This window comes from Limulus polyphemus, unplaced genomic scaffold (assembly GCF_000517525.1).
Source record: "Limulus polyphemus unplaced genomic scaffold, Limulus_polyphemus-2.1.2 Scaffold3913, whole genome shotgun sequence".
NCBI classification, from domain to species: domain Eukaryota; kingdom Metazoa; phylum Arthropoda; class Merostomata; order Xiphosura; family Limulidae; genus Limulus; species Limulus polyphemus.
This window is the reverse complement of record NW_013669523.1, coordinates 92,463-102,993: the sequence shown is the minus strand read 5'-3', so window position 1 is coordinate 102,993 and position 10,531 is coordinate 92,463. Positions and strand designations below refer to the sequence as shown.

Sequence of the window (10,531 nt, the reverse complement as noted above, 5' to 3'; positions counted from 1 at the left end):
ATACCATCCAATCACTTTGGCCTTGTGCTTTGGGTCATTATCCTGCTGAAATGTGAATCTTTGACCCAGTTTTAGAGTTTTGACTGACTCGAGCAGGTTTTCCTTTAGGATTCGCCTGCACTTTTCACCATTCATCTTTCCCTTAATCCTGATAAGTTTCCCAGTCCCTGCTGATGAGAAGCATCCCTATAACGTGATACTTCCACCAACATGCTTGACAGTTGGGATGGTGTTAACTGGGTGATGTGGTGTGTTGAGCTTGTGCTAAATGCAACACTTTGAATTTAGACCAAAAAGCTCAATTTTTGTTTCATCTGAACACAAAACCTTCTGCCACATGTGTGCAGTATCATTTACATGCTCTGTTGCAAACTCCATACCAGATTTAAGATTATTCTTTTTCAGTAATGGCTTCTTTCTTGCCACTCGCCCATACAGGCCAGGTTTGTGTAGGGACTGGGATATTGTTGATGTATGAACACTGACTCCCATCTATCAAAGTCACTGCTAGCTTCACAATGGCATCCCTAACCACTTTCCTGCTTGCACAGCTGCATAGTTTGGAAGGACAGTCAAAATGGTGTGGTTCCAAAAAATAAAGTGAATGTCCTGGAGTGGTCTAGTCAAAGTCCTGACTTGAATCTAATAGAAAATTTATGGCACCACTTGAAGATTGCAGGCCATCAATGATCCCCAACAAACATGTCAGAACTGTAGCAATTTTGCCAGGAAGAATGGGCAAAAATTACATCATCACATTGTACAAATCTGGTATAGACCTATCCAAAAAGACTCATAGCACTAATTGCTAGCCAAAGATGCTTCCACCAAGTACTGACTTAGGGGGCTGAATAATTACGCAATCAGCAAATTTCAGTATATATATCTTTTCTTTGCAGGTTTTCCTGACATTCAAACTCCTTCACACATAACAGTGTTAAGTTTGATCATCAGAGTTTTGAATATAAACAAGTTCATTAAACAAATTGTTTACATTATGATAAAATTCTAATCAGTAACATAAATCCACCAATTGATCACAACATAAAAAAACACTAAGCCAAGTACCTTTATAAATTTTTTTATTAATTCTCACTAACTTACATGTCACAAACAAATTAGATTCCATATTTAACCTTGTCTTAAAATTAGTACACAACACTAAGTAAACATTCACAAGATATACGAGTTTCTACTAATGTACATTCATTAAATTTCTTTTAAAATCCATTAAGAACTTCCTGTCAGGCTTGTCTCAAAATCTGTACACAACACTACAAAAAAGTATACACAATATACATCCCTTTCTGTTAATGTTCATTCTTTTTGATTCAGCCCTTTTAAACCAGAAATGTACAAATACATTTCTATTAACTAGGCTGATAATTCACAACTCATAAAATATCATTGACAAAAAGAGACAACATTATGGCAAAAAAATGAACAAAAGGTGATATTTAGTAATTACCAAGCTTTGATAAACTATCCAATGAATAAAGACAGACACCTTTAATATATCCAGTAATTAGAAGAAAAAATCATTAACATAGAAAAATTGGAGGTTATCAATGTTAACCTTCTTTAAAAAACAATATCTACCTGGTAGCTTGAAATAAATCAAGGATTAACTAATAGTAAATGAATAACAAAATGTTGCTTCTGTATTTCTTGCACAGAGATGATAATTTCCATATTTTCAAAATCACAAACTAAGAAACTTTACATTGTCAGTTTTATATTCATCACTAAACAAAAATGGAATGAAACGTTGAGTGATATTCCTGTGAACTGACACTCAATAACTTTCATGTACTATATAATGCCAAAACAACATGTAATTTCAAAATGGTACATTATTAAAAATAACCTTATACAAATGCAGTTAAGTGTGATTACTGTTTAGCTTGGAGTCACTGAAGTTATTTTGTGGTGACTATAAATGCTTTATGTGAAGAGTCAACAGCAATAATGATTTTTTGGTATGGTAACATATTAAGTCAACAATATATTTTGAGTAAGTAAAGCCTGGTTGAGAATACTAACACAGTTATGCTGTCACTTCCTCACAGTATAGGAAATGAACAATAAAAACATCTTGAACAAATCACTAAGCATGTTAATAAAGTCCACAGTGCCAGTTTTTATGTTGCATTAATACACTTTGGTGTCAAAAGCAGACAGTGAAGATCCTTTTTTTTTATGATGATGTGTATTATTTGGTGCTAACAGCCAAAACAGATACCTTATGGTGATCACAATAAAAAGCCAATTGCATTGTTGATTTTCCTATGGTGTCCTTCAGTTTGGGGGAAAAAAAAAACGAGTCAGTACCAAAAGTACTTTGTAGTAACAATTTCTGCTGGACAGAGAAGAGACTACTTTATAATGATCATAACTTTGGTGTAGGAGATCAACCTCAAAGGTTTTCTTTAATGTTGATCACTACTGCTCGATTTTGTGTCAGCTGGGATGAGTTTTTTTTTGTGGTTGTCATTAAAGCTTGTTTCAGAAAGTCAACAGCCAAGATTATCATATTTCTAAGTACTGTAGTTTGTTTTAAAAATACAATAGCAAAGGCATTAATATGTTCAGATCACTTCATTTCTGGAATGAGAGTCAACCAAAATTATTTTGTGTAATCTCTGGTTGTAGTTATTGTTTTATATATATAAAGTGAACAGCAAAGATGTTATTTTGTGTTGATCTCTTCAGCTTGAGGTTGAACGTACATAGTTCAGACATTTGTAGTTATTGTAGTCACTATTGCTTGTTGTAGAAAGTAGAATCAGGTCACTTGAGTACTGATGTCAGTTTAAGGATGGAAATACACAGCTAAGACTATGTTATGGTGGTTGTGGTCACTGTAGCTTGTTGTAGAAAGTAGACTCACTCACTTGAGTCCTGATCTTCTCAGCGGAAATACACAGCTAAGACTATGTTATGTGGTCGCTTGTAGAAAGTAAACTCGGGTCACTTGAGTATTGATGTCAGTTTAAGGATGGAAATACACAGCTAAGACTATGTTATGGTGGTTGTGGTCACTGTAGCTTGTTGTAGAAAGTAGACTCACGTCACTTGAGTCCTGATCTTCTCAGCTTAAGGAAGGAAATATACAGCTAATACTATTTTATGGTGGTTGTAGTCACTGTAGCTTGTTGTAGAAAGTAAACTCAGATCACTTGAGTATTGATCTTCTCAGCTTAAGGAAGGAAATACACAGCTAAGACTATTTTATGGTGGTTGTAGTCACTGTAGCTTGTTGTAGAAAGTAAACTCGGGTCACTTGAGTACTGATCTCAGCTTAGAGATGGAAATACACAGCTAAGACTATTTTATGGTGGTTGTAGTCACTGTAGCTTGTATAAAGTAGATTCAGATCACTCGAGTACTGATCTCAGCTTAGAGATGGAAATACACAGCTAAGACTATTTTATGGTACTTGTAGTCACTGTAGCTTGTTGTAGAAAGTAGACTCAGATCACTTGAGTACTGATCTCAGCTTAGTGATGGAAATACACAGCTAAGACTATTTTATGGTGGTTGTAGTCACTGTAGCTTGTTGTAGAAAGTAAACTCAGATCACTTGAGTACTGATCTCAGCTTAGTGATGGAAATACACAGCTAAGACTATTTTATGGTGGTTGTAGTCACTGTAGCTTGTTGTAGAAAGTAAACTCAGGTCACTTGAGCATTCATCACTTCAGCTTGAGATTGAACATATACAGACAGCTAAGACTATTTTATGGTGGTTTTAATCATTATAGCTTATTGTAAAAAGTAGACTCAGGCCACTTGAGTGTTGATCTCTTCAGCTTGAGGATTGCAGTACACAACTAGTTCAATTTTATGGTGGTTTTAATCACTATAGCTTATTGTAAAAACTCAATAGCAGCAGTAACTTCTGTACTTATCTTCACTGCTTGGTAAAGTAAGACAACAAACACAAATTTTGATGTCCATCACTGCTATTCATGAAAATACATCAGTTTTAGTAGTGACTAAATTACTAGAATTTTTTTTTCACAATATATTTCATATATTTTGACTTAATGTTTTTCTCTTATAGCAGAGAAACTGTTTAATCATTCCATTACACTAGTAATGAATGTTAAATATCATAGCAGACTAGCTCCATATTTGTTTGATATGAACTTTCTTCATTTCTGTCTCTTACAGATACACACTAAAGCTGTATAACCTACAATTAGGACTGAGAGATCTACTCAGAAGTTCAATTATTTACCAAAAAATAACACAGTCTAACCTTAGTGTTAAACAGGATGTCTCAAACTGTTGTAACCAGATGTCTAATTATTGTAAGTGATCAATTTCAGTTCTCTGATATTGACTGAAGAGTCTATTTTTACTTCTGATGAGTAGGGCTCCAGATTTACTATTTTCCAGGCTCTCCAAATTTTGAAACTATCTAATCCACAGCAGATCCTTTGTCGAAGAAACACTGTGAATTAACAGAGAAGTTAGTTTTCAGTAGTTGGACAATATCTTTTTGTTCTTCAGTCATTGTCACACCAGTCTGTTGTTCATTTCACATGCTCACTTCACGGACACAAAAGTACGGCTGTTCACTAGTTCATGTTAAGTGTATAAGAAGTCTTCTGGAGAACTGGATCTCAATGTATTAATTGAGTTTAAGTATAAATGAAAATATGATGTTTGCAACTTTTCTTAGAAGCACTATCTAAGAAGACATAAACTGATTTTGAAGGCCTTGATAGAAATTGTAGTAACTAATTTATAGACAGGAAATACTAAATCAGAAATGATGATACTTGTTTTTTAGTTACTGGTATGCAGGAAAGCAAAATAGTGCCTAGAATTCACACAGTAAAATCTAGTCTCTGTCAATCTGGGAACAGCATTCACAAATCGTAATGTAGAATTTTAAGTATCATATATTTCTAGTTTCTGGTTAATCTTGAATCATAATGTTATAAACAACAATGTCACAGGCTGGTACAAAGTTTTTCTGTGTTTAACAAACTTCCTGGAAGAGATAAGCATATAACTTGATTATGGGATATGAAGAAACTTGAAATTTGTACATTATCATAAAAATCTCGATTTCAGTAGTGAAGAATTGGCATAATTCACTCCAATGTGCATTTCAGTATGCTATAGTATTTCAATGTCATCAGAAGTTTGTTAAGCTTTGTATCTAAACTGGCTGTGCTTGATATCCAGCACAATAAGAACTGAGTTTTTTTTAGCTGCTGTAAACTCTCAAATTGTTTTGTTTTTGTAACAAAACAGAAAAGTAAGGAGAGAGAGAGAGAGAGACATTCATTGTGCAGTCACAGATAAATCATTCATGACCATATGTAATAGCTGAAGCCTTGGGGTCTTTAGCATTTATTTGATACCATGTTGCTCTTCAGTTAATGCTGATCATAAGAAGAGCTTTTGTATTTTTTCTTCATTTAAATGTAATCATGATATACCTAAGACTCTTCAGGTGTCTCACGCAATTGTTTTTGTTGGTAACAAAGAGAATACAGCTTTACGAAATCAGCAAATCATTTGGTGATCCCTTCTTCCAAAATGACCTCTTTAAGAAGTTAATTTTCATGACCAGGGAAAAAAGAAGTGTTTGCTGCACTGAATCAAGCTTCCAAGAAACCATAAGTTTAAGCATCCCTTCTCATGAACTAAGTGAGATGAGAAGACATATTTTAAGTTAAAAAATGTATCGACTGATTCACAAAATTGTTTTATTCATGCAGATGACCAACACTAGTATGGGAGATCTTCACCAGTTATTGGTGTAGGTCAATACGGTACAGTAAGACACTCAAATTTCATAGCTACAATGGAGCAGTTAAAACCACTCATTGTTAGAATAATTTCTTTTTTGACTACTGTCATCAACTTGATCCACTAAATTGATGTGCATCATATGTCATTTTTAACTTTTGACATGGAATTGATCAACTGTGAGTAACTTACTACCTCACAGCTGTCATGAAACTGGTGGTGTAGGTGAGTTGCTGGGATGATATAATCACCTACAGTAGTCTGGATGATTTCTTTCTTTGCTGCTGACAAGGAACTATTAACTGTATTAGTGTGAGTAACTTACTATCTCACAGCCATCATAGAACTGGTGGTGTGGGTGAGTTGCTGGGATGATATAATCACCTACAGTAGTCTGGACGATTTCTTTCTTTGCCGCTGACAAGGAACTATTAACTGTATTAGTGTGAGTAACTTACTATCTCACAGCCATCATAGAACTGGTGGTGTGGATGAGCTACTAGGATGATATAATCACCTACAGTAGTCTGGATGATTTCTTTCTTTGCTGCTGACATGGAACTAATCAACTGTATTAGTGCGAGTAATTTACTACCTCACAGCCATCATGGAACTGATGGTGTGGGTGAGCTACTAGGATGATATAATCACCTACAGAAGTCTGGATGATTTCTTTCTTTGCTGCTGACATGGAACTAATCAACTGTATTAGTGCGAATAATTTACTACCTCACAGCCATCATGGAACTGATGGTGTGGATGGACTACTAGGATGATATAATCACCTACAGTAGTCTGGATGATTTCTTTCTTTGCTGCTGACATGGAACTAATCAACTGTATTAGTGTATTAGTGCTTGGTGGACAACAGGAATCTGAGCCATTCAAAGGTTGGTGTTAATAACACCTGATCCTGCTGAAGATAATTCCTGCTTGATGGACAACAGGAATCTGAGCTGTTCAAAGATTGGTGTTAATAACATCTGATGCTACCTGATGAACAACAGGAATCTGAGCTATTCAAAGATTGATGTTAATAACACCTGATTTATCTGCTGAAGATAATATCCTACTTGACTGACAACAGAGACCCGAGTTGTTCAAACAGTATCATTTCATTTTCTGTTAAAGAGAAAGAACTTATCAACTGCAGTGGTATTGATCATCCACTAGAAGCAGTGAGGTCAGTATTTCTTGGTAAACCGAAGCTCATCAACTCAAGGGGTTTAAATCATTTCCTTTTTCAACTGGTCCTATGAAGTGTTTGTCTAACCATAATGGTACAAGTAATTTAATTTTTGACTATCAACATGTATTTTATAAACCTGTTTCAGTCATGTTAAAACCTTTCTAGAATACTGGTAAGATGATGGTCAGTTACTTAGTGGTAAGGTTCACATTTATTAATGTTGACTTCGAGCTGATTAACTGTTCAGATTTTTATTTCACTGTTGATCAAGTTCTCATCAGTCAGAATGGTAATTTTTTTTTTATTCAACATATGATGCTCAACTGACAAATAACAGTGGTATAGATAATTTACATTTTGTTGATATCCTGGGTTCAATAAGCTGGTGGTGGTGGTTTAGTCAACTTGCTTTGTGATTATTAACCCACACCTGATGACCTGTAGGAGAGCTTATAATATATACATTTACTGGTTTTAATAACACAGCTCTCATACTGCAGCAACTTTGATCTTCACTTATTTGACACCTGTTTCACAGAAGCTGATTGGATTTGATGGACTACAGTGGATTAGATTTCTTCTCCTATAACTGCTTACAAAAACATGAATTACTGAATTTGCTAATCTTTTTTTTTCAATTTGTTTGGAGCTGAGTTACTATCCAACTGCAGGTGTTCAGCTTATCAAGTTCAATGCTATAAACGATGTCTTATTTACTTGTCAACACTGGGCAATCTGGACCCAAAGCTGTGTCTTTACTGCTGAAAGTGATGTGATGCTGTAAATGACATACTTTCAACACTGGGCAACCAGGACCCTAAACTGTGTCTTTACTGCTGACAGTGGCATGATGCTGTAATTGATGTACTGTCAATACTGGGCAATCTGGACCCTAAGCTGTGTCTTTACTGCTGACAGTGGTATGATGCTGTAAATGACGAACTGTCAACACTGGGCAATCAGGACCCTAAGCTGTGTCTTTACTGCTGACAGTGGTATGATGCTGTAAATGACGAACTGTCAACACTGGGCAATCTGGACCCTAAGCCGTGTCTATACTGCTGAAAGTGGTATGATGCTGTAAATGACGAACTGTCAACACTGGGCAATCTGGACCCTAAGCCGTGTCTATACTGCTGAAAGTGGTATGATGCTGTAAATGACGTACTGTCAACACTGGGCAATCAGGACCCTAAGCTGTGTCTTTACTGCTGACAGTGGTATGATGCTGTAAATGACGTACTGTCAACACTGGGCAATCAGGACCTTAAGCTGTGTCTTTACTGCTGACAGTGGTATGATGCTGTAAACGACGTACTGTCAACACTGGGCAATCTGGACCCTAAGCCGTGTCTTTACTGCTGAAAGTGGTGTGAACTTCACGTAGAGCTTATTTACCAAAGTAATGAAAGTTGTTTCTTACTTGACTGCCAACAAGAAAATTATTTTACATGGATCAATCTCTTGGTAAGTGGTGTACATCATTTTATTTGTACACTGATGGCAAAGAATTAATCACTTTTGTAACATTAACTATGTTATTTGAATGCTGACTTTGACCTTATTAAGATAACTATTTTTGTGGATAACATAAAAACTGTAACCTGTAGTTAATCTCTTGTTTGATCCTCACAATGAAATGATTATTGCACTGATGAGCATAATTCTTTTTCCAATGCAAGTTTACAATAAGCTAAAAAACTGTAAGGGTTCAGAAAGTCTTCATGTGGACCTCCTGAGCTGATGTAGTGTGGAAGATACAATATATTTTACTGATGACATAGTTTTAATAAAATAAAATAAGTTGGATCATTTCTATAATACCACAAACATAATTATTTGACAGAAAGTTGCCTGTAGTCATATGAATCATTTCTTATTTGACTATTATTAATAGGAAGTTGATTGCAGAGGTATGAATCATTTCTTATTTGACTGCTATTGAACAGGGAATTGACTGTAGTTATATGACTCATTTCTTGTTTGACTGCTCTTGAACAGGGATTGATTACAGTGTTATGAGTTGTTTCTTATTTGACTGCTGTTAAACAGAGTTGACTGTAGTCATATGAATTATTTTGTTGTTGGACTGCTGTTGAACAGGGAGTTGACTGTAGTCGTATGAACCATTTCATATTTGACTGCTGTTGAACAGGGAATTGACTGTAGTCGTATGAACCATTTCATATTTGACTGCTGTTGAACAGGGAATTGACTGTAGTCGTATGAATCATTTTTTATTTGGCTGCTGTTGAACAGGGAGTTGACTGTAGTCATATAAATCATTTCATATTTGACTGCTGTTGAATAGGGAATTGACTGTAGTCATATAAATCATTTCATATTTGACTGGTGTTGAACAGGGAATTGACTGTAGTCATATGAATCATTTCATATTTGACTGCTGTTGAACAGGGAATTGACTGTAGTCATATAAATCATTTCATATTTGACTGCTGTTGAACAGGGAATTGACTGTAGTCGTATGAATCATTTTTTATTTGTCTGCTATTGAACAGGGAGTTGACTGTAGACATATGAACCATTTCTTGTTTGACTGCTGTTAAACAGAGAGTTGACTGTAGTCATATAAATCATTTCATATTTGACTGCTGTTGAACAGGGAATTGACTGTAGTCATATGAATCATTTTTTATTTGTCTGCTATTGAACAGGGAGTTGACTGTAGACGTATGAACCATTTCTTGTTTGACTGCTGTTGAACAGGGAATTCACTGTAGTCGTATGAATCATTTTTTATTTGACTGCTATTGAACAGGGAGTTGACTGTAGACGTATGAACCATTTCTTGTTTGACTGCTGTTGAACAGGGAATTGACTGTAATCGTATGAACCATTTCTTGTTTGACTGCTGTTGAACAGGGAATTGACTGTTGTTGTATGAATCATTTTGTTGTTTGACTGCTGTTGAACAGGGAATTGACTGTAGTCATATGAATCATTTCTTGTTTCACTACAGTGTTATGAGTTGTTTCTTATTTGATTGCTGTTAAACAAAGAGTTGACTGTAGTCATAAGAATAATTTCTTATTTGACTGCTGTTGAATAGGGAATTGACTGTAGTCGTATGAATCATTTCTTGTTTGACTGCTGTTGAACAGGGAATTGACTGTAGTCGTATGAATCATTTCATATTTGACTGCTTGTTGTATGAATCATTTCTTATTTGGCTCCTGTTGAACAGGGATTGACTGCAGTGATATGAATCATTTCTTATTTGACTGCTGTTAAACAGGGAGTTGACTGTTGTTGTATGAATCATTTCTTACTTGACTGCTTTTGAACAGGGAGTTGACTGTTTCTGTATGAATCATTTCTTACTTGACTGCTTTTGAACAGGGAGTTGACTGTTACTGTATAAATCATTTCTTATTTGACTCCTGTTGAACAGGAATTGACTGCAGTGATATGAATCATTTCTTATTTGACTGCTGTTAAACAGGGAGTTGACTGTTGTTGTATGAATCATTTCTTATTTGACTGCTGTTGAACAGGGAGTTGACTGTTGTTGTATGAATCATTTCTTATTTGACTGCTGTTGAACAGGGA

General features: G+C 35.3%; 1 long non-coding RNA gene across 1 annotated transcript; it reads right to left on the bottom strand.

Moving 5' to 3' along the window:
* Positions 1-1,065: 1,065 nt before the first annotated feature.
* Positions 1,066-10,525, bottom strand: LOC111088509. The gene is made up of 2 exons (XR_002613011.1): positions 10,123-10,525; positions 1,066-10,091 (listed from the first exon to the last, which is right to left on the bottom strand). It is a non-coding gene; the product is annotated as an uncharacterized LOC111088509 (long non-coding RNA).
* Between the last annotated feature and the right edge of the window lie 6 nt (positions 10,526-10,531).